Source organism: Ictalurus furcatus, chromosome 8 (genome assembly GCF_023375685.1).
Source record: "Ictalurus furcatus strain D&B chromosome 8, Billie_1.0, whole genome shotgun sequence".
NCBI classification, from domain to species: Eukaryota; Metazoa; Chordata; class Actinopteri; order Siluriformes; family Ictaluridae; genus Ictalurus; species Ictalurus furcatus.
This window is the reverse complement of record NC_071262.1, coordinates 6,088,085-6,114,507: the sequence shown is the minus strand read 5'-3', so window position 1 is coordinate 6,114,507 and position 26,423 is coordinate 6,088,085. Positions and strand designations below refer to the sequence as shown.

The 26,423-nt window shown below is 39.0% G+C and overlaps 1 protein-coding gene across 2 annotated transcripts in view; it reads left to right on the top strand.

Annotated features, from left to right (window-relative positions):
• drp2 (dystrophin related protein 2) overlaps positions 1–26,423 on the top strand; it is a 114,338-nt gene that overhangs the window by 26,643 nt on the left and 61,272 nt on the right. The gene's annotated exons all lie outside the window — the stretch shown is intronic.

Below are 26,423 nucleotides of genomic sequence, written 5' to 3'. Positions count from 1 at the left end.
CTAGTATTGTGACCTTTGCATCGTTACTTGCTCAGCGCAGAATACTGTTGTCTTGGACCTCTCCACAACACCCCTCTATATCAGTCTGGCGTAAAGATTTAATCTTCTTTTTAAAACTTGAAAAAATCAAGTACAACATCAGAGGCAGGGGAGACTCATTTTTGGGAAACTTCAATGATGTACGCACCCTGGTGGTGGATTGAGGAGAGGTGGACTGTAATTCCTGATCATCTTACCCCTTTTTTGTTGTTTTGGGTTTTTATGTTTGTTAGTTTTTTTTTTTGTTTTTTTTTTGTGTTTGTTTTTTTCTCTCTGGTTGTTTGTTTATTGTTTTTTTGTTTACCCCTTTCTTTTGGTTTTGGCTGTGGTTGTTTGTTGGGGTTGTTGGGTGGGGTGTTATGTAAAATGTAAATTTTCAATAAAAATTCTATGATCAAAAAAAAAAATTCAAGAGGTCAGATAAAATCAAAAACTGTCGGACACAATGTCCGGTAAAATATTAATACGAAGCATACATACATTAGACAAAGTATGTTTGCAGTTGCACACCTAAATAAGGTCTCTGTGTCTGCACAAATATTATATAACTCATTCAACCATAAATGCACATGCACACACATGTCTTTGTGCTGGTCCTCTCTCTCTCTCTCTCTCTCTCTCTCTCGCTAAGGGAGGCACTGAAAGCACAAACAGACACACACAAGTAAACTCGGTCTAATCCAGCATACCGGCTTTTTCAAGCCAACATCAAAGTTTGTCCTCAAACTTTACCCATCTAGTATCTACTTATTTTTTATTTTAATTTTAACATTATTTAGTTTTAAGGAATTGTTCATTTAAATTATGACACGACATATGCAGTTTCAATCAGCAGAACAGCAATATTGCATGTCATTTATAGAAATTGATTCCATGTTTACAAATAATACAGTCAAATGTGATCTTGACAAAGCTAACATACTGTTTTATTTTTTATTCTAGCATATAAAATTAATTGTCTCCGAAGAAGAAGAATCTAAAGAAAAATACTATCTCTGTCTGTCTGTCGGTACCTGTAACAGAGACTCTCACTTCATCTATCACTCTATAAATGGCACTCACTCTCTCCATCCATCTCTCTATCAATCTACCTGTATCAATCTACTCCATATTTCATTTTATCAATCTACCTGTATTACTCTCTCAGTACATCTGTATTTCAAATACTAAAACTCTCTTTTTCTATCAAAACACTCAGCTCAATGAGGACAACTGCATTATGGTTATTCTAGTGATGTCACGTGCATATTAACCTCCAAAATAAGTGAAAACACAAAATTACCCCAACATAGACATGTGACATATCAAAACACTCAGCTCAATGAAGACAGTTGCATTACTGGTATTCTAGTGACGTCACGTGTGTAGCTGCATGTAGGTGTCAAATTTTGCATCACTCTTTTCTTCAGAAAATGTCAAATCTACTTTTTCTTCTTCCGAACAAAATTTTGTGCCATGGACATAAATGAGAGCTCAAATCGACCGGCTTCTTGAGAGCACAGTTGTGCTATGACTTTGTAAGTGATCCGATTTACAATCGCACATTTTCAGCCCATGGAGAATGAATGAAGCCTAAAGTATACTTCATTTTTAACGTGTACGCTAGAGTATGTGCAAAGTCGTACACACATCCTTTCAAAGTATACTCCATTTGACATGTAAGCGTACACAGGTGGTTGACGCATGCGCATTACAACAACTTGCACTACCCCTCCTGCCTACAAGAGTCAGTACAGAGCAGTGAAGCAGGTCTTCTGGTGTGAAGGACAACAACGAAGAAGAATAACAAGAAGTCGAAGAACAATGGATCAGAAAGAAATGCTGCTTCACTTGTTGTTACTAGAGGAAGAAGAAATTAAAAAACCTCCTCACACAATCTCGCATCCACGTAGCCATCCACTGTTGTTCTAACTTGCACTCATTTCCATCTCTTCCATTTATTCCCTTTTTTCTACACCTACCTTGAGAATCAATGGCCCTGGATCACTGTTTCCACCTTGTGGAACAACTAAATAGTGCAAAAGAATTAAATGCACATGTGCGGCCTGCGTGTACAAAGTACGCACGGTTATAATGTATGCTGTTCCTAGTGCACCCATAAATAATGAAGTATACTTTGGGCTTAAAACATGGGTGTAACAGCTTGGACATCATTTGGCTGACATGCTTGTGTCACATCACCTCACACCCCACTAACTCCCACACCATCAGTGACACAGACATGAATGAAGTGTTCGGCTTGGTCCAGAGAATCAGAAAATCTTACTGACCAGCATGTGCAGCTGCATATCTGTTTCGAAGTTTACATGGGAAAGCACCACTCAAATTTCTTCAGAAAATGTAAAATCTATTTATGTTGGCTTGACAAAGCCAATATACTGTTTTGCTTTATTATTATTAGTGGTGCTTGCGAAGCAAAGCATGTCTAGCTCAGGCTAGCAACCATTTAGAGAACCCTAGCAACCGTATAACATCTTGAGTAAGCCATATTTCAGCACCAGAACATTATACAGACTTATGGTTTGGCTCTCATGCAGTCACTTGCATCACGGTAACAACTGCCCAGTGCCAAGTTTTACCACGGCAAGCCCCACTCACATTTTCTTCAGGAAATGTACATGTCTAGTTATTAGTATTCTTCTGAGACCCAAAATTTTCAATTGACACTCCTCCTAGAGCTTTCAAGCTACGTGCACCAAACTCGGCACGGACCTTCAGACTGTTCTTACTCAAGATACTGTGACTTTTCTAAGTGATAGGAATTACTGAATTTCTATTACAGAAGCTCAATTTTCCTGTTGACTTGCATGAAAAAGTTATGACTGTTATAACTCCTTGAGCTTTCAAGCTACTTCCACTAAACTCAGCATAGTTCAGGCTGTTCAGACTGATTATACTCTATTTTCCCTAATTGATTGGACCCCCGGCTTTCCCGTAGTGATTGATCCAAAATCCCCAAAACTCCCATTCACTTACACTGACGGAATGTTCAGAGCCTGGCTTAGAATGTTCAAGATTTTAAATGCCAACTGTCAAAACTCACACACACCTGCCTGCACACAGCCTGTGCCTGTACCTGTAACAGAGTCTCTCAGTTCATCTCTCTCGCTCTTTCTATCCATCTCAACTCTAAAAGCATTGCTGCCCTGTCTGTCCAACTCTAAATGTATTGGCACCCTACTTATCTATCCAACTTTAGAAGTCTTGGCACCCTATCTATGTAATCAAGTTTACAAGTATTGGCACCCTATCTATCTATCCAACTCTAAAAGTATCTATCTGTCTATCTATCTATCTATCTGTCTATCTAATCAACTCTACAAGTATTGGCTCTCTATCCATCTGTCTCTCTTTATTTGTTAAAATTTCACATTACCTTCAGATTCACTGTATTAAACTTTCAGATTGGCTTTGTCAAGCCAACATCAATGTTTGTCATCACAAATGTTAACATATCCAGTTTTGATAGGGGTATTGTCATTCTGGTCTCTTCCAGGATGACAATACACCTATCCATTAGGCAAAAAGGCTCAATTGTATGAAAATGTTCTAAATCATATGTTACAGCTTTTGCTAAACACTTATTGGAGATGGAGTTGGACCAACATGTTAGACAGTGCTCTCCACCACCATCATCAAAACATCAACTGAGGGAATGTCTTTTTGAACAATGGTGTTCATCTTTTGAATACAGTTCCAGAGATTTGTAGAATCTATGCCAAGCCTCACTGAACTTGTTCTAGTGGTTTGTGCTGACACTGTAGCTTTTTTTCATTTACTTGATCACACCTGTAGTTGTTAATATTTGCATTTAGGAATAGCTACCAGAATCTATCAACCTTATGGTTTACATCTTGTGTTCTCTGGAGTAGGGAGAATCTACTTTTTGATCATTATACAGACTCTCAGTTGTACAGATGAGAGGTGTCTGCCAATTTTAGTAGTTTCAAGCATTCATGTAATGTAATATTTTAGCCACTATAAAGTGCCTTGACAGTAGATAACAGTTCTGCTATATTAAATGTGCTGAGATAACAGATTAACCATATGTGCTTTTTTTCTGATTGGAGGTGTGTGCAGTAAATTATATTACCTCAATTGAAGTCAAGTCAAGTGACTTTTATTACTATTACCATATAAAGCTGGTACAGTACACAGTGAAATGAAACAATGTTCCTCCATGACCATAGTGCTACGGTACATAAACAACACAACAACCACATGAGATGACACAAAACTAAATAAGACCTACACATTCTACATAAAGTGCACATGCAAATGTGTGCAAACAACACAAGACAGTACAGTAACTAGTAAACTAGCACAGTAAGAGATAGTGTAGCGCAGACCAGGACACAGTTCTAGTGTGAAAGTGTTATTAAGCATTGATTCTGGTTATACATGTGAGATGTAAAAATCAGAGGGTTATGATTGGTAAAAACGGTGACTGGAATATTACGTGAACCTAAATATACTTAAAAATTTTGTAGGCCATTAACAATGCCAATGCTTCCTTCTCAAATGTCAAACCGTTTAACTGATGGTTATTAAACTTGCGCGAAAAATAGCAGATGGGGTGATCAATGCCGTTTTTATCCTCTTGAATTAACACAGCACCAGCACCAACTGCACTCGCATCCACTTCCAGTTTAAAAGGTAACGCACAGTCTGGTGTTACTAAGACTGGTGCGCTGCGCAGAAGTGCTTTGATAGCTTCAAAAGCATACTGACAACCATCAGACCAAGAAAAAAGGCTTGATGGGGTAAGCAGTGAAATCAAGGAATATGCAATGGATTGAAAGTTTTTGGAGAAACTACGATAGTAGCCGGCCATGTCTAAAAATCTACGAAGTTCCCACCGGATAGTTGGAACAGGGAATCCAGCTATAGCTACCACTTTTGCGTCTAACGGGTGCACTTGACCTTGACCAACTTCTTTTTCCAGATATGTAATAGTTTCTTGGCCAAATTCACACTTAGCTAGAATCAAAGTCAGTAAGAGTTTGTCAAGACGTCCAAACAAAGTTCATAGCAGGGAAACATACTCTGGCCAGTCAGCAGAATATACAACCAAATTGTCTAGATATGCGTTACACTTTGGTACTCCTGAAAGCACAATATTAATAAGCCTTTGAAAAGTGGCTGGTATGTTGCGCATGCCAAAGGTCATCACGGAATACTGTCGAAAATTGTCAGGAGTCACAAAGGCTTAAATATCTGACGCACAAAAAGTAAGAGGCACTTGCCAATATCCCTTTAACAAATCTAGCTTACTGACATACCGAGCTGAACGTAGGTTGTCAACACAATCCTCCATACGTGGTAATGGAAAGCAGTCTGACTCAGTGAATGCATTTACCTTTCAATAGTCCATACAAAATGTAGCAGTACCATCTCTCTTCAGGACTAGCAAGCACGGGGAGCTCCAACGGCTACAACTGGGTTTAGCAAGTGTATGTTTCAACAAATAATCAACCTCGGCTATCGTAACAGCTCTTTTCGTGGTATTCACGTGATACATGTGTTGCTTGATCAGAAGAGCATCACCCATGTTAAAATCTTACTGCAGCACTGTGGTGAGAGAAAACACATCTCTGAACAGAGAAGGGAAATCCTTAATCAGCTGCATATCACACTTTTGTCATTCTGATAAGTGAGATAGATGAGAAGTTAAATCACTTAATATCTCAGAGTTTGTAAGTCTGGCACATTGCTGAGGGGTGTCATTTGCCATTACTCTATCATCCTCAGTGTCAGTGACATCAGTGAGATTTACAATACTACAGGCTATTGCAACAGTAGATGACATGGAGACGGCATCTTCATCTACATCTAGAACATCTGTTCGCGGACATTCCCTGTTGTGATATACCTTTAAAATATTTACATGACACACAAAGGATTTTCTCTTTCTGTCAGGAGTACGGATTACAGTCTGTGTCACTCAGTTTTCTTAACACCTTGTACGGACTGGAAAAACCTGCTGATAAAGCAGAGCCAACGATATGCAGCAATGCCATCCTCTTTAAAGATTCGCTGAACAGATTTCCGCCATTCACGAAATTTGCTAACATAATCCAACACATTCATTTTAGGTCTGGAGTCAAGAAATGGCATATTTTCTTTAAGTACATTTAACGGACCTCTGACAGTATGGCCGAATACCAAATCAGCGAGGCTAAATCCAAGGCTTTCTTGAACTGTCTCTCTAATAGCAAATAAGACCAATGGTACCCCCTCATCCCAGTCCTTACCAGTATCCATACAGTACTTTTGTAGCATTGCTTTCAACATTTGATGAAATCGTTCGAGCGTGCCTTGGCTCTCTGGGTGATAAGTGCTTGCGACCCTGTGGGAAATATTCAAGGTTGTCAAAACTTGCAAAAAGAGCTTTGAAAGGAAATTAGTACCTTGATCTGTTTGCACGATTTTCGGTAGACCAAACGTGGAAAAGAATTTAACAAGCGCTTTAACTACAACCGGCACGGTGATTTTTTTTAACTGAATTGTCTCAGGAAATCGTGTAGCAGTACACATTACTGTCAACAAGAATTTATTACCGGTCTTTGTTTTAGGCAGAGGGCTGACACAATCAACGATAACATGTTCAAACGGTTCCCCTACAACTGGGATGGGAACAAGTGGAGCACGTGGAATCACCTGGTTCAGTTTACCCGTAAGCTGGCAGGTTCAGCAAATGCAGCAAAATTGAGCTACATCAGTTTTTAATCAAGGCAAGAAGAAATGTCTCAAAATCCGATGATAACTCTTTTCTAATTCATAGATATCCCGTTAAATCATGATCATGAGCTAGAGATAACACTTGCTGTCGGTAACATGAAGGAATAACAATCTGGCACACCACACTCCACTCAGAGTCATCTGTAACATTAGGGCACCATTTATGCAACAGCAAACCATTCTCAACAAAATAAGCAGACTTCCTCTTTTGTGCTACATCTGAGGGAACAACAGAAGAGAAACACTTTTGCAAAATTAGATTTTCCTTCTGAGCAGAATTAATTTGTTCACGTGTCATGTGCAACTTTAAGTAGCTCAGACTTAATATAGGAGAATGTCCAGATGGCTTACTCTTATCAGATGACAAAAAAAACAACTTCATTGACGAATATAGGTGCCATAAAGTATGTGGACAAATCATCAGTATCATCCATTTTATGAGCCTGAGCTCACGTAACTGTACAGACAGGAAAAGTTTAAAGATAAGTCTCTATCAATTCATCCTGCTGCAGGAGAGGCTGCCCTGTCAGCCTCTGGCTGGAGCTGGGCAGGGAAAGAGGCTGCTTGCAGGACCTTGGCTGGAGACTTTGCTTCCTTCTTGTCTCCAGCCTCTCTCTTGTAGTAGGTGGTAAACAGCTGAATGGGTTTGGCTGTTAGGCTCTCTCCCCAGAAAAATTTTATGGTTGTGTTTGAACGCTGGACATCCGAACACCTTAACTATAAGTCCAACTAACTGGGCTAAACTACTAAGGCCGCTAGACCTTGTGGCAGTCAGGAGCACTGCCCACTGGCGGGCTGGACCGGTGAGCTGGGACAAGAACCCCAACCACTGCTTCTCATTGGGTTTGGGGTCCACCAGGCTTGCAAAATAAAATTTGCATTGTGAAAGAAAACTCTCAGGATACACAGAAAAGCCATCATATGGTTCCAGGGAAATCAGGAAAGTTCACTGAGTAAACTGGATGGAGGTAAGAGCTGGCATGGTTATCTTGGCATGACATCCCTTTTGTTTTCTTGCTGCATCTATGTTGGGGTAGTATTCTGTCACGAATATCAGGGTGGAGATGGATGCAAATGCAGTAAAAGGCTTTATTTAAAGGGAGGGCAGACAAATCCAAAACACGATGCAAACAAAAATAAACACAGGGCCAGACGATCAGTAAACGGGCAAAACTAGTCATAGATGAGAATAACAGAGAGCAAGAATGAAATCAGGGTCAATATCCATGAAGACATGTACAGAAAAAACAAGCTCGGTAGCATTCAGGCGGCAAAACACTGAAACAATACTTCGCAGAGTGTCAATGAAACATTGGGGGGTATAAATACACAGACTAATCACTGGGGAAACACGGATCAGGTGAAAGTGATCATGACATATGACATGACATATTAGCCAACCAATGACATGACAAGAGAGGAGACAAGACAGGAATCAAAACAAGCATGTCAAAGTAAAAACAGACGCACATGGCAATGAAAATGGTCACAATAACCCGGAAGTATACTGTCATGCTCCAGGCTTAATTTTGGAGCTTGGAGCATGACAGAGCATGTGTTTTTGTATTGGTTCCTGTCTTGTCTCCTCCCTTGTCATGCCATTGGTTGTTTACCTAATGCAATTCCCCCTCATGTTTCATCGTCTCTGCAAGGTTTATGGGTATACCTGACAGGTAGGTGTCACATGATTGTGCTGAATCTAGCATCTCCCAAAAGGCATGTACTTTTAATGCCCTAAGTGTTTACTGAAAAGCCTCTTGAAACAACATATGATTCAAACAGTATAGTAACTAGTGTGAAAGCAAACAGATAGATCACAAAAGCCAACTCACACCCAGATTTGTGTGCAAGATGCATCTTAGAGTGTAACTCTGTGTCTAGAATGGGTTGCAACAGCAGAAAAATATGTAAGGCACTGATACATGGTCAGACAGATCAAACTTACTTTTTATTATGCTGAGGGAAGGGTCAAAAGTTGTTTTCAAGAATAATGGCTGCTGGTAGCAGTATGATGCTGTGGTGAAAGTTTTCGCAGTGTACATTGGAGCCCCTAATACATGTTGAAGGAATTAATGGCAGAGTGTATCTAAACATAAGTGCTGACAAAGTTCATCCCTTCATTTCCTACTTAATGGCTAAGCCATCCACATACATAATGCTCCAGGTACCAAGCCCTTGTCTTTAGCAAACGGTTCCAGGTGTGTGACATTGAGTTTTCATTGTTTCAGGGGGATGCATAATCCCCAGGTCTCTTTACATGAGATGGAAAGGGTGTTTTGGCCATACAGTTTGTAGCAACATATAGTATGTACATTACTCTTTACAGAGATAAAATGTAGGAGCAGTGCTAATACAAGACTATCTATATATCTATCTATCTATCTATCTATCTATCTATCTATATATATATATATATATGTGTGTGTGTGTGTGTGTATATAGATATATGTGTGTGTATTTATGTGTGTGTGTATACACACACACACACACACTACCCGTCAAAAGAAGTTTAGACACACTAATTTTTTATTTGATTTTTTTCCCCACATTTTAGAATAGTAATAAAGTCATCAAAACTCTGGAATAACACAAATGGAACTATGGGAATTATATTGTGATAAAAAAAAAATCCAAAATAAATCAAAATACAGTGGGGTAAATAAGCATTGAACACATCAACATTTTTTTCAGTAAATATATTTCCAATGAAGCTATTCACATGAAATGTTCATCAGATATCAGTATTAATTCAAGAAATCCACACATATAAAGAATTCACAACATTAAAGTCCATAATAAAGTTATGTGTAATAAAGTGGAATGACACAGGAAAAAAGTATTGAACACACTAAGATAAAGCAGTTCTCCAAGGCAAGGTAAGGCAAGGAAACAGCTGAAATCCCTAAGTATTTATAACTCCTATCTGTGCAAATTAACATCAGCTGGGTTAGAAAATTGATGGTCTAAAATAGGCTTTTTGTTACCAAGGTGTCACACAAGAAACATCTCATGATGGGTAAAAGCAAAGAGCTCTCCCCAAGACCTTCACAACCTTATTGTTGCAAAACATATTGATGGAATCAGATACAAACATATTTCAAAACTTCTGAATCTTCCAATAAGCACCATTGGGGCCATTATCCTCAAGTGGAAGCAACATCAATCCGTCATCATCTGGCCACGCACAGTTGCTCCTTGCAAAATTTCTGACCAGGGAGTCAGAAAAATAGTCCGAAGAGTACCCCAAGAGCCAAGGACCACTCGGAAAGAGCTCCAGAAACACTTGGAAGCAACAGGTACCATCGTCACAGAGAAAACACTAGCCAATGCACTCCACTGCTCACACTCACCCTGCAAGACTCCATTAATGATGAAGATGAGACGTGGGTGGACCTTCCAGCAGGACAACGATCCAAAGCATACAGCAAAAGAAACTCTCAATTGGTTTCAGAGAAAACAAATTAAGGTGTTAGAATGGCCCAGTCAATCACCTGACTTGAAGCCAATTGAACAAGATTCAAAGACAATATGTTTAGAAGAATGGGGCAAAATCACACCTGAATACTGCGGCCGATTAATTTCTTCATACAGGAAGCATCTTGAAGCTGTCATTACAAACAAAGGCTTCTCCACTAAGTATTAAATAAATTTCAGTTATTGTGTTCAATAATTTTTTCCTGTGTCATTCCACTTTATTACACATAACTTCATTTATGGACTTTAATGTTTGGATTTCTTTATATGTGTGAATTTCTTGAGTTAATACCAAAGTCTGGTGAAAATTTCATGTGAATAGCCTCTTTGGAAATATGTTTACTGAAAAAAATGTTGACACGTTCAATACTTATTTCCCCCACTATGTATATGTGTGTGTGTGTTTGTGTGTGTACATATATACAGTGGCAAGAAAAAGTATGTGAACCTTTTGAAATTTCATGGTTTTCTGAATAAATTTGTCATAAAATGTGATCTGATCTTCATCTAAGTAAAGGGTATTGACAAATATAATGTGTCTAAAATAATAACACAAAAAAATTCTGATCTTTCATGTCTTTATTGAGAACAACCAAAAAAAACTCATAGTGCTTGTGGAAAAATTATGTGAACCCTTGAGTTAATGACCTCAAAAAAGCTAATTGCAGTCAGGTTTTAGCACACCTGGAGTCTCGTTAAGAAGATGAGTTTGGAGGTGTGGACTACAGCTACGTTGACTGATAAAAACCCCTCAAACGTTTGGCGTTTGCTCTGCACAAGAAGCACACGCTTATGTGAGCCATGGCTAGCCAAAAAGAGCTTTCAGAGGATCTACGATCAAGAATTGTTGACTTACATAAAGCTGGCAAGGTTTACAAAGTGATTTCAAAGACTTTAGAAATTCACCAGTCTACAGTTAAGCAAACATTTTATAAATGGAGACACTTTGGGACTGTTGCTACTCTACCAAGAAGTGGACGCCCAGTCAAAATGACACCAAGAGCACAATGAAGATTCATCAATGAGGTAAAGAAACAACCCAAATGACAGCCAAAGATTTGAAGGCATCATTGGAACTGGCTAACATCTCTGTTCATGAGTCTACAATACGTAAAACATTAAACAAGCAGGGTATCTACGGCAGGACACCACGAAGGAAGCCACTGCTTTCTAAAAAGAACATTGCTGCACACCTGAAGTTTGCAAAAGACCACACTGACACTCCACAGCGGTATTGGCAAAATGTTTTGTGGACTGATGAAACTAAGATTGAACTATTCGGAAAAACCACACAGCACTACATCTGGCGTAGAAAGGGCACGGCATATCATCATGAAAACATCATCCCAACCATAAAGTATACGATAAACATCATGATTTGGCCCTGCTTTACTGCATCAGAGCCTGGCCAACTTGCAATCATTGAGGGGAAGATGAATTCCCAAGTATATCAGACAATTCTTCAGGATAATGTGAGAATGTCTGTACTTCAGCTGAAACTGTGTAGAAGTTGGGTGATGCAACAGGACAGTGACCCAAAACACCGGAGCAAGTCCACAACAGAATGACTTCAGAAAAACAAAATCTACCTTTTGGAGTAGCCAAGTCAGAGCCCAGACCTCAACCCAGTAGAGATGCTATGGAATGACTTGAAGGGAGCCATACACATGAGACGTCCAAAGAATATGACAGCGCTAAAGCAGTTCTGCCAGAAAGAATGGGCTAAAATTCCTCCTGAACGATGTGCAGGTCTTATCCACAGCTACAGGAAGAGCCTGGTTGAGGTTATTGCTGCCAAGGGGGAGGGGTGGGGTCAACCGGTTATTAATTCTAAAGGTTCACTTACTTTTTCCACTGCCATTTTGAATGTTGAATGAGTGTGTTCAATAAAGACATGAGGGATCAGAATTTATTTTGTGTTATTATTTTAGACACTTTTTATTTGTCAATACCCTTGACTTAGATGAAGATCAGGTCTCATTTTATGACAAATTTATTCAGAAAACCATGAAATTATTAATATTATTAGATTATATTATATCTTATATCTCTGTCATTTCTTCAGTGACAACACTGAAGAAATGACACTTTGCTACAATGTAAAGTAGTGAGTGTACAGCTTGTATAACAGTGTAAATTTGCTGTCCCCTCAAAATAATGCAACAAACAGCCATTAATGTCTAAACCACTGGCAACAAAAGTGAGTACACCCCTAAGTGAAAATGACCAGATTGGGCCCAATGTGTCAATATTTTGTGTGGCCACCATTATTTTCCATCACTGCCTTAACCCTCTTGGGCAAGGAGTTCACCAGAGCTTCACAGGTTGCCACTGGAGTCCTCTTCCAGTCCTCCATGATGACATCACGGAGCTGGTGGATGTTAGAGACCTTGTGCTCCTCCACCTTCCATTTGAAGATACCCCACAGTTGCTCAATAGGGTTTAGGTCTGGAGACATGCTTGGCCAGTCCATCACCTCACCCTCAGCTTCTTTATCAAGGCAGTGGTCGTATTGGAGGTGTGTTTGGGGTCGTTATCATGCTGGAATACTGCCCTGCGGCCCAGTCTCTGAAGGGAGGGGATCATGTTCTGCTTCAGTATGTCACAGTACATGTTGGCATTCATGGTTCCCTCAATGAACTGTAGCTCCCCAGTGCCGGCAGCACTCATGCAGCCCAGACCATGACACTCCCACCACCATGCTTGACTGTAGGCAAGACACACTTGTCTTTGTACTCCTCACATGGTTGCCGCCACACACGCTTGACACCATCTGAACCAAATAAGTTTATCTTGGTCTCATCAGACCACAGGACATGGTTCCAATAATCCATGTCCTTAGTCTGCTTGTCTTCAGCAAACTGTTTGCAGACTTTCTTGTGCATCATCTTTAGAAGAGACTTCCTTCTGGGACGACAGCCAGGCAGACTAATTTGATGCAGTGTATGGTCTGAGCACTGACAGGCTGACCCCCCACCCCTTCAACCTCTGTAGCAATGCTGGCAGCACTCATACGTCTATTTCCCAAAGACAACCTCTGGATATGACGCTGAGCACGTGCACCCAAGTTCTTTGGTTGACCATGGCAAGGCCTGTTCTGAGTAGAACCTGTCCTGTTAAACCGCTGTATGGTCTTGGCCACCGTGCTGCAGCTCAGTGTCAGGGTCTTGGCAATTTTCTTATAGCCTAGGCCATCTTTATGTAGAGCAACAATTCTTTTTTTCAGATCCTCAGAGAGTTCTTTGCCATGAGGTGCCATGTTGAACTTCCAGTGACCAGTATGAGGGAGTGTGAGAGCGATGACACCAAATTTAACACACCTGCTCCCCATTCATACCTGAGACCTTTGTAACACTAACAAGTCACATGACACCGTGGAGGGAAAATGGCTAATTGCACCCAATTTGGACATTTTCACTTAGGGATGTACTCACTTTTATTGCCAGCGGTTTAGACATTAATGGCTGTGTGTTGAGTTATTTTGAGGGGACAGCAAATTTACACTGTTATACAAGCTGTACACTCACTACTTTCGTTGTAGCAAAGTGTAATTTCTTCAGTGTTGTCACATGAAAAGATGTAATCAAATATTTACAAAAATGTGAGGTGTACTCACTTTTGTGAGATACTGTGTGTGTATATATATATATATATATATATATATATATATATATATATATATATATATATATATATATATGCGCATTTGTGATGGTTTCAACTTTCATTTCCTGGTATGTGTTAAAAAACATAGAACCTTTTGTATCAGACCACCCAGTATTTATGTGAGCAAAAGTATAGGAATAGATAAGTCTTGAAGTAAATTAAAGAACACTTCATATTTTGAACCCTTTAGAGATTTCTAGATTTCTGCATAAATCTGACCAAAAATATGATTACATTTTCACACAAGTCATAAAAGTAGACAAAGAGAACCCAATCAAACAAATGAGACAAAAATGATCCAATATTACAGATCTGTGAGTGGTAAAAGTATGTGAAACTTAATTATTATTATTGTTATTATTATTATTATTATTATTATTTGAACGGTATTTGGTGTGATGCCCTTCTGCAGCAACAACTGCAACTAAATGTTTCTGGTAACTTTTAATCAGTACTGCAAATCGGCAAATTTTAGCCCAATCCTCAGGACAGAACAGCTTCAACTCTGTCGAAGGATGGTGGTGGGTTTCCTCACATGAACTGCTTGCTTCAGGTCCTTCCACAACATTTCTATTCGATTAAGGTCAGGACTTTGACTTGGCCATTCGAAAACATTAACTTTTATTCTTCTTTAACCATTCTTTGATTGAATGACTTGTGTGCTTAGGGTCATTGTCTTACTGCATGACCCTCTTTCTCTTGAGATTCAGTTCATGGACAGATATCCTGACATTTTCCTTTAGAATTTGCTGGTATAATTCAGAATTCATTGTTCCATCAATGATGGCAAGTTGTCCAGGTCCATGTGCAGCAAAAATCATGACACCATCAATAAGGTTCTTATGCTGGATTGCAGTGTTTTCCTTTCTCCAAGCATAACCCTTCAAATTTAAACCAATGCATCTATTTTGGTCTCTTCAATCCACAAAAAATCATTCCAATAGCCTTCTGGTTTGTCCACGTGATCTTCAGCAAACTGCAAAGGGGTCAGCAATTTTCTTTTTGGAGAGCAGTGGCTTTCTCCTTGCAACCCTGCCATGTACACAATTGTTGTTCAGTGTTCTCCTAAGGGTGGACCAGTGACGTACAGTGAGGTTTGTGGCTGGGGAGGCACTGACTACGTTTACATGGACAGCAGTAATCTAATTATTGACCTTACTCTGATTAAGATAATAATGTGATTAAGGTGTTTACATGAGTCGCTTTTAGAATACTCCAGTCATGTACCCGTTTTACATGTTTTAGAACATAATTAGATTAACAGCCCGCGTAATTACGTCACCGCGCCACACCGTCCGTCCAGAATTTCACATATCAACATACCATAACGTCTGCGTTATGGCACCGTATACAGTTTTTTTTTGTTTTTTACGAACGATTTAAGTGCAGTTAATTATTTTTCATGCTATACGTGCTAATAGACAACTGCTTGAAGCCGTGGGCTGCGTCTCAAACCACGTAATTACCATCTATATAGTAGCCGAGATACATGTATTTTTCTCCACTACAGGCCTATAGTAGGAAAGTATGCGATTTGGGACGCACCCAAACTCTCTTGTTCACCGTAAAACGTAAAACTGCCGTGTGTGATCGTGTCCTGTCGCAAAATGAGGTGAAAACTCTCACACGACATTTATAATGTGATTAAGGTGTTTACATGTCTGTAATACACGTCCATAATGCGACTAAAACAGGAGTACTTCACCTGTCTTAATTCGATTAGAGCTTAATTTTTTTATTCAATATTTTTACTCACCTACAGATTGGGTGATCTGAACAAAATGTTCTATGTCATTTAACACATCTGTATATAAATACCAGGTAATAAAAGCTGAAATTGAGCACAGGAGTGACTCCTCTGTGCAAGTGAACTACTTGCTCGAGTGGATGAACTGCTGTGATGCAGTATGAGAACAGATCTTGCCAGAAGTAGCAAAAGGATGAGGACAGGCTTTTATTAAAACAGATATTGATAGACACAAAAACACACACACACAGATTTGGGTGAGGATATCCTTCCAGTGTACACATATATCTATCACAGTAGATGGAGTGTTACATATATGAAGGTTCTGTCATTCTTTGTCTTACACACACATGGTCACAATTAAAAGTGTGTATCTTTAATTGCTGTATGTTTGACTGCACCATATGATTACACAGGAGTTTCCGCTTTTTGACTGTTAAAAATTCAAAATGTCAGATAAAATCAAAAACTGTCAGACACAATGTCCTGTAAAAATATTAACACAAAACAGACAGACATTAGACAAAGTAAGTTTGCAGTTGCACACCTAAATAAGGTTTCTGTGTCAGCACATTTTTTACTCAAATGCTTCTCCTGTAATATGTACTCTGATTTGCTTGCATTATTCAGCCACCCACCCACACAATCACACACACACACACACACACACACACCCACACACGGTGTGCTCTCTCTCTCACTCTCTCGCTCACTCTATCTCTCTCTCTCTCTCTCTCACTCTCTCTTATTAGGGCCCAAGCACCGCTGGTGCGAAGCCCTATTGGATCTGCTCCGTTTCTTCTTCTTTATCCTCTTCTTCTTCTTTTCCGAAATGATTCGCATTTTAGAGGGCCTAGACCTGCCCGAAAACTCACGAAACTTTGCAGACGCATCAGAACCGGTGAAAATTTACATATGATAGGGGTTCCAGAATTGACTGTGGCAAAATGGCTTGATAGCGCCACCTACAAAATTTCACCGACGTGTGCCTCGCGCTACGTTTCACCTACATGTACGAAATTTGGTAAACATGTGTAGGATAGCAACACGTACAAAAACTCTTGAACCCATGCCCTAAACTCAACAGGAAGTCAGCTATTTTGATTTTTCTCAAAAATTATTGCTCCGTTTTTGCCATTTCCAGGCCTCGTACTTTAACAAACTCCTTCTAGAGCTTTCATCAGATCAGCATCATATTTGGTCAGTCTCATCTAAAGGCATAGACGATACTAAATTGCGAAGCTTTTGAGTTTTGGCTGCACGGCGTGGGCATGGCGGTCTCAACAATGATGTAATGTGCATGCATATTATGTGTTCAGTCAATAGGCATGTGTGGAAGTACTTCAAAACAACGTGCAAGACATTCAAAACTACAACCCCAATTCCGAAAAAGTTGGGACAATAGGGAAAATGCAAATAATAACAAAGAGGAGCGATTTGTAAATGTACTTTGTCTTATAGCGATGTGACGCTGAGGATGTATAGTGATGTGAAGTTGAAATAAGAAAGTTATGTGAAACAGGTGAGGCAGTTGTCTAATCATAGAATATAAGGTATAGTATATAATCCAAATAAGGCCTAGTTCTTCAAGAGCAAGGATAGGTCAATCTGCCAACAGATGCGTCAGCGAATAATCCAACCAATATGAGAACATCATTCCCCAAAGACAAATCAGTAGGATTTTGGGCATTTCACCTTCTACAGTGCACAATATAATTAAAAGATTCAAGGAATACGGTCAAATCTTGGTGTGTAAAGGGCAAGGCCGAAAACCACTTCTGAATGTGAGTGATCTCCGATCCCTCAGACGTCACTGTCTTAAAAACCGTCATAAGTCTGTAATGGATATCCTGACATGGGCTCGGGAATACTTTGGTAAACCTTTGTCAAACAGCACCATTCACCGCTGCATCCACAGATGTAAATTAAGGCTTTGCTATGCAAAGCAGAAGCCATACATCAACACTGTCCAGAAACACCACCGACTTCTCTGGGCTCGGTCTCATTTGAGATGGACAGTAGCACAGTGGAATCCTGTTTTGTGGTCCGACAAGTCAACATTTCAAATAGTTTTTGGAAAAAACAGCTGTCATGTTCTTTGGGCCAAAGAGGAAAAGGACCATCCAAGCTGTTATCAGCGTCAGGTCAAAAAACCAGCATCTACCATGGTATGAGGGTGTGTCAGTGCCCATGGTATGGGTAACTTGCACATCTGTGAGTTCACCATATGCTGCCATACAGAGCAGGACAACGCCAAACCACATTCTGCACGGATTACAAGCGCATGGTTGTGTAAACAGAGAGTGCGGGTGATAGCATGGCCTGCCTGCAGTTTTGACCTGTCTCCGTTTGAGAATTAGTGGCGCATTATAAGGCAACGAAGGCCTTGTACAGTTGTGCAGCTGAAGAATTGCATAATGGATGAATGGGGGGGGAATTCTGCTTGCTAAATTAACCAACTGGTGTCTTCAGTGCCAAACGCTTAATAAGTGTTATTAAAAGAAAAGGTGATGTTAAACAGTGGTAAACAGTCAACTGTCTCAACTTTTTTGGAATGTGTTGCAGTCAACAGATTAGAAATGAGTGTATATTTTAAAAAATAAATTTAATTCAAAAGGTAAAACATAAAATAATATGTTAATAATGTGTTTTCAATAAAGTACAGAGTGAATTGCATTTTCAAATTACCCTTTTAGTTTAGTTTATTTTATTATTTTATTTTTTTTTGCATTTTCCATACTGTCCCAACTTTTTTGGAATTGGGGTTGTACAATGGGGGACTACAAGACTGTGTTTGTGCTGCTCATGATTTTGAGTTTATTGATGCTTCTCCAGCAAAGTGTAAATTTACTGCATCATTACTACGACCAGTGGAGACACATTTGTTACATATGGCAAATTACTAAGCCGCATCTACGCCAACGAAGGGTATTCAAAAGGCGCATTTGGGTAAGATCTGGGAGGACAAGCAGCTGGTGGGAAAACTTTATCAGTGGCCTTGTTGACGAGTGTGAATGGAGGGAAAACTTCTGCATGTCAAAAGTCTGCATATACAAAGTGTATTTATAGTAATCTCAGCCTTTTTACAAAATTAGGTAGGCATGTGCAATGTGTCTGCTCGTGTGTGTGTATGTGTGTATGCTGTGCCATTAAAACTTTGGTGACTCATGGACTGAATATCAATGACACTGTGAGTAAGTGAATTTTGCATCAACAAAATTCAACATACAGTATTTCCTGTCTCTCTCCACTGTGCCTTTCTAAAGCAGAAATGCCCAAAAGAATAACAAAAAAATAAACAACGATTGTAACAATTCTCCTTTTAGCAGGAATTTTCCTGAATAAACTTCTGATCCATACAAACCTTAAATAATGTCAATCACAGGGCAGGCCAATCCACAACTGATATGTCACATGTAGCCTCACATCCAGATTAGCCTGCACCAACTGTGTTGCATTGTCATGTAATGGAGTCTGAGACGGAAGCAATTGCAGGTATGCCAGCTTTTATAAGAAAACAACAATCCAAACTGCAGGGCAACGCTCAAAAACGAAGACAGGCAAAGGTCAGGCGATCATGCAAACAGGCTGGAAAAGTTTAAGCAGATAATCAGAGTCGAGGGCAAAACAGAATCAAAACCAGAGAAACAACAACAGCGACCGGCTTGGTACAGACAAAGACAATAACTGAGCGTATACTTCACAAAGTCTGTATGGATGAACAGTCTATTTAAAAGGTGGTGTGTGTGTGGGTGGAAGTGTGTGTTTGTGTATAGTAACAGGTGTGTATGATTAGTATTCTGGAGAAGGTGAACGTGCCTGTGTGTTGATTTGGGAGTTGTAGTTTGCTGTGGCCATGTTTGTAGGCTGAGGTGTATTATGAGAAACGGAGTTGCTGGTTTGCTGTGACATGACATGCATCCTACCAAAAGTAGCCCAATGCTGTTGAAAAATATTAAACCCATATTTACCATTTCAAATGTGGGCTTTTTTAGGCATACATGTAAATTAGCCAAAACGTCAAACGTGCTCCATCTAAGACAGGTGTGGCATATGTCTGTTTTATGATATTTAGGGTATATTTGCCATGTCAAATGTGGGCCATGTTAGGCTTACACCCTAATTAACTAGTGCTGACTGTGTTTTAAGATAATTGAGCTACATTTGCTGCATTATATGTGGTTCAATTTAGGCTCACACCCACATTACCCAGTACCATTTTTAAAGTGGCTTAATATTTTTCAACAATATTTGGGCCATATTTACCATGTCAAATGTGGGCCACATTAGGCTCACATACTGGTTAGCCAATGCTGACTGTGCTGTACATTTGCAAAAAGTGGTCCAAATTTGGTGTAATATATTTGGCCATAATTACTATGTCATATGTGGGCCACTTTAGGCTCACACCCACATTAGCCAGTGCTTACTGTGCCATATCTTTGCCAAAATTGGCCCAGATATGTTTAAAGATAACTGGGCCACATTTGCTGAAACATATATGGGCCAATTTTGGTTTACACTCAGATTAGTCTTTGTCAACTGTGCCACATTTTTCCAAAGGTGGCCCACATTTGTTTTGTGATATTTGGGCTGTATTCACTATTTACCACATGGACCACTTTAGGGTAACATCCAGATTACACACTGCCATGAGCACCGCATCTTTGCCTAAATATCCCACATGATTTGGAATATTTGAGCCATATTTGCTATTTTACATGTGGGCCACTTCAGGCTCATATCCATTTTGTCCAGGCCAAAAGAAGGCCTGCGGTGCCGCATCACTGCCTGAAGTGGCCCACATCCAGATGCTATCTGGGACTATACAACACATACGAATACCTCAGTGTTGCCAAGTTTCATGAGACAAATAAGCAACTGCAGTTTCAAAACAAGCCCAATATTATTATAGCCTGTTACAGCCTCAATATAAACAGACTCAATAAATATTGAACAACATATTAAACTGAAACCACTCTGAGTTTGAAAAGCAAAAACAGAATTTATTTAATAAAAAATCATCAAACGGCAACAAAGCTTATAGGGAGGGCAGACACTATCAACTCATATCTGATCTCTTGCAAGCAGAATATGATTGGGGAGATGGAAAAGGAGATTACATTAGAACCATAACTATTATTAGTATATATGAGTGTGTTATGCTTGTGTTTTGTAACCTGTAATAATTGTGTGAGGGTGAAATACACTAAAGCACTGATATTATTGTGAGGCTGTGAGAAGACAATATCAATGCACTGGGGAAAATACATAAATGTAAAAAATGTTTTCTTGTCAGATTTTCCTAACAAGCAATCATATTTTTAAAAACAAGCACAAAAAAACACAACCTGCGACCTGTGATTTTTTCCAAACTGCAGAGGAGCAGTGCCGAAACACAACCCACGAAAAAAAAAATTCCACAACTAACGTGCAATTTTGCCGATAGTATGGAAGCCCTAAGCGGCCATGCATTATGAATTTTTTTTTCTTTGATGTTTTGTCGTGATCATGACATAATTTTCTCATGATCTCGACATAACAAAAAGTTGTTTTCTTGTGATCTCAACATGAAAAGTTTTGTCATGATCTCAATTTAATTTTCTTGTGATCTTGACATAACCAAAAGCTGTTTTCTCACGACGTAATTTTATCCCGCGAAAATCTCGCACTTCGGGAATGGGACTCGTGTTACATGCATGTTGGCATATTCGCCATCATAAATGTAATAATTGCCTGCTGTAGAGATGGATGTGCCCCCTTCTCAAGTGTCGGACACTAATGTGGAAGTCATCAATCCTGCATGGATGACATATTTTTGTAGGTCACCCCAGAAGTTAGCATCACAAAGGTTCCCTCAACAAAAGGACAGTAGGATTTTTCCACTGGCTTTTGGATCATTGCAGAAAATAAACAAAAGTTTATGATTCTTACATGTTTCATTCATTTAGATAATCTGCACAAATGAACACAACTTTTATGAATTTTAAAGCCTAAATACAATCTCCAGCAGTAAAAAGCTAAAGTTAGGCTATAAACAAACTACACCACGGTTGCATGACTTCAACCTCACCACCACTAAGCTTCCAACAACGCTTTCAATCTTTATTTAAAAAATGATACAATTGGAAAAATAAATTATAAATTGATAAATCTACAAGTCGGAGCGTGAGTATAAACACAACAAGGCGGTAGTTGATGAGTTTTCCTGGTCGGCATGATGTTTAATGTCCCCGACAACCTCTGTAGTACCATTTAGCCATTTGTTAGCAACTGTCTTCTTCAAGACCTGTAAAAGCTTTTAAAAAATCCTGAGTGGGGTATTACTGATGTATTTTATGTCGTAGTGTAAAACGTGAACATATATTGAGCTTGTGTTAACCACAGACCTTATTTCAGGTATTTAACCAGAAATCTATTCAAAAACCCCATTGACTTTGGGATGATTGATGTCGAGTACACAGAAAAATTAAGTTGAGATCAAGAGAAAACAACTTTTGTTATGTCAGGATCACAAGAAAATGTAAGGCAAAAGTTCAAAAAAGTACTACAGCTTTAAAGCTGACTTAAGTCAGTAACACAATAATGATGATAAATCACACAATGAAATTCATGTATTAATACACTATGCCAAAAGTGGACACCTCTCCATCACACCCTTATCTGTCCTTGAACATCTCATTCCAAAACCATGAGCATTAATATGGACTTGGTCCCCTCTTTGCTGCTATCACAGCCTCCACTCTTTTAGGAAGGCTTTCCACTAGATTTTGTATGTGGCTCTGGGGATTTTCTCATTCGGCCACAAGAGCATTACTGATTTAAGGCTCTGATGTCAGGTGAGAAGACATGGCATGCAGTCAGAGTTCCAGTTCATCCCAAAGGTGTTTAGTTGGGATGTCAGGGCTCTGTCCAGGCCACTTGTGTTCTTGTTCATGTTCTCTTGCTCACCGACCTTGGCAAATCATGTCTTCATGGAGCTTGCTTTGTGCACAGGAGCATTGTCATGCTGGAACAAGACTGGGCTAGGCCTCTTAGACAATTCTGTGCTTCCGACTTTGTGTCAACAGTTTGGGGAAGCTCCACAAATAAGTATGATGGTCAGGTGTCCACATACTTTTGTTCATAGTCTATATTTAGTGACAACAAGCTTTAATGTTTTAAAGTTAAATTTAGCTAGCTAGTTGGCAGTTTAGTTGCTTTTAAGCATTTTTTTTGACTTGGCAGACTCTACTAAGTTTGTCGACCTAATTTTGGAAACATATGCTCTTATGCTTTTACTTATAAGGAAAGAATTAAACAGGAGCCTACACCCACAGATGAAATAGATAAAACAGATCAAACATAGAGATACACGGCAAAAAAAAGGAATTTTTCTGGGGAAATTAGTCTTATTTTTTGTGTAAAAAGAAAAATAATCTTGTTGAGCATGTTTTGCATTAGACAAGTAACCTGATTTTAAGAAAATATATCTAACTTCGTCTTAATACGATATTCCAGCTAATATTGAGCAAGATTTAACCAATGCCAAGCTACAACACTGGTTTGCATAATATACCAGCAGAGGAACAAGATGGTTTTCCTTAAGTTAAGACTAAGACCACTTGCACACTTCAGTTTTTCAATGAAGCATGTGTCATGGTTAACCTGAAATCCACACTGAGCTACATTACCCATCAGCACCAGCATGTCACATGAACATGTTACATATCCCACTGATCACTCAAACCTGTTCTGTGTTACCACTAATAACCACCCCTATAGAAGTTCTAGGCTGCATCTGAAATCGCGTACTGTGACAATACTTACTGCATTTGATGCAGTACCTACTGCATGGCCATTGAAACAGTACGTACGCACACAATCAGTATGTGTGTGTGTAGTATGAATACAATCCTGGACATGCTACAGCTCCCATATTGGCACTGTCATGTGACCTTCGACGTCATCATAAACACAAAAATCTTAAAGGGACCATCAGATTAAAGCAAACCCACAATTGCAAAATGCACTTCAGGAAAATTACCTGAATTTGCAATTTAACGTGGGCAGTGTTAACAGGCTGAGGTAAATTTGTTTCCGTTAGCTTGGCCGGTTAAGGAAGGTTTCAAACACTGTGACAACAGTTTCCTTGTTTAAACCTTCAACAAGTTAACAATTTATTTGGGTATTGTTAAACAAGTCCTGTTTAAACAAGGTTTAATAGTTAAAAAGAGCCGCTGTGCAGTCTTCCACATTTTTTTTCTGAGCTCATCCGCACCAGTCATGTTGCATTATGGGATTTTGACTCATGTAGTGTACGGACCGATGGTGGTTGCATACTGCAAAATCTCACCGGAAGCTGTACGCCATCCGGGTATTTCTCGCCTACTGTTTCTCGCCTACTGAGAATTCGGACATACTTACCCCTCTGGCGTACTGTTTTTCGCCTACTGTGTAGTAGGGTAGTATGCGATTTCGGATGCAGCCCTAGTTTTTCAGCACCTAATTGTCAAGCTTTTGTTTCCACACACGATTTCATGGAGATACTAGAGATCCAGATCCTTTCTGCCTCTGGATGGAGCTCAAATCTTCTCCAATTCCAGACTGCTGGGACTACGGCTGCTCCTAAGGCCATACAGACTTCATATAAGTCAATAATGAACTTTTTCACATTATCTGTTGTTACCCAGATGAGGATGGGTTCCCTTCTGAGTCTGGTTCCTCTCAAGGTTTCTTCCTCTTAAAACATCTTAGGGAGTTTTTCCTTGCCACCGTCGCCACTCAGTGGCTTGCTCAGTTGGGAAAAATTTGCACCTTTAATGTCTGTATACCGTGTTGATATTTCTGTAAAGCTGCTTTGAGACAATGTCCATTGTAAAAAGCGTTATACAAATAAAATTTAATTGAATTGTTGTTGTCATGTTTGTGTTATCTTGTCTCCTACAGCTGCTCTCATAATCTGCATGTTTTTGCCTTGTGTCCATTGTTATGTTTATGGTTCATGTTTTCACAGTTTTGTATTTGTTTTGCACTTCATTCAATAAAAATCTGTGCTTGTATCCTTTTACAATCCTTGACACTGTGTTTTCCTGTGTGTTTTAATAAAAATGCTAAGAATAACAATGCTTCTGGTGCCTTAATTAAAGACAGTCACTTATATTTATTATGCTGTTTGAAGAATTTAAATAAATTATTTAGCTAATTATTAATATTAGATCAAGGAATAAATTCTTAAAGCTCAATCAAGAGACCAGAATACTAATTTTAAGTAAGTCTATCCTGAATAACTGAGTGTTCATTGCCTGTAATAAGCACAACTTGCTTAAATTTTGGCATTTTTGTCTAGTTTTAAGATCCAATAGCATTTTTAGTGACTAGATATTTATGCTATTTTCAAGAATTCTTACCAAGTCAGTTTTGCTTACCCCATTGGCAGATTATTTTGCTTGATTTTTGTACACTTTAACTAGATTAAGTGTGTCTTGCTTGTTTCAAGAAAGGCATTTATATATATAGTGTATATAGATAATACGTCTATAACAGACACCTGTGGTTCCCTTATTTTAAAACCACCAACCACCACTGGTACACAATCATCCCAAATGAATATAGTTTGGCAACAAAATATTTTCTCCATGCACACCTGGAAAGAACCATCTACAGACTTTACAAGTCTGTACTTTACAACTTAACAGTAAGTACAAGACTTTATAACTTAACAGTATCAGAATGTGTTAACACAACTGCTTTAGCTGCCAAGTTTTACTCTCATATCATAGTCATCAGTATGGGCACTAAATAGGACATTTCTGTTAAAATCTCTTTGTTGGTATTGTCAAACTTTAAGTTTATTTATTTATGTTTTTTTTTTTTTTTTTTTTTAGCAATTTACTGGACATGTTCCTCACACTATTTATTAGGTGCATTGGTCTTTGCCATTGCCACCTACACAGTTGAATAACTCAGCTTTTTATTTCCTCTTTCTCCACATTCCACACAGCCCTAGAATATACATAGAGTATTGCTTACCCTGGCTTGAGCACAACATTTTTAGACACATCATTAATGTCTAAAAATGCTACTTTAAAAACTTCCATCCACTATAAACCTACAGACTCTCATTCCTGCTTGCAGAACTCTGTACTGCACAAATTCCATTCCTTGTATGTAAGGTTACTTGTATAAATGTGGAGACTTAGTTCTAGGATAAGTATAAGCTCAATAAAAAAGTATAACAGCACCTTTTACTCCACTCTGTTTTGCTTACTGTATCATGTGAGGCCTTGCAAATAATGTTCTGCAGGGGGCCATGATCCAGTTGCTAGTATTGGACTCATGCTAGGACACAAAAGTGGGACAACCCTCTTCTCTTATTTAACTTCAGCTGTCATTCTGATGGAATGTGTGTGACAGAGACAATCCCAGCCATACTTGCCAGTATGTTTTATTTATGGCATATCCTATGCCATTGTAAAGGTGATTCCTCACAGTGTTAGAATCCTGTCAAAATAATGTATACAGGTACATTAGTATACAATATTTGCATTATTTGTAATTTATATAGTATGTGTAATTTATATATTTTTATAATTTTGTAATTTATATATATTTATAATTTATATAGTATGTGTAATTATTAACCTTATTATTGTCTGGTATATTGTGCAATGGCCTTAGAGGCAAATGGGGTGGCTGTGGCTCAGGTGGTAGAGCGGGTTGTCTGCTAATCGTAGGGTTGGCGGTTTGATTCCCGGCCCACGTGACTCCACATGCC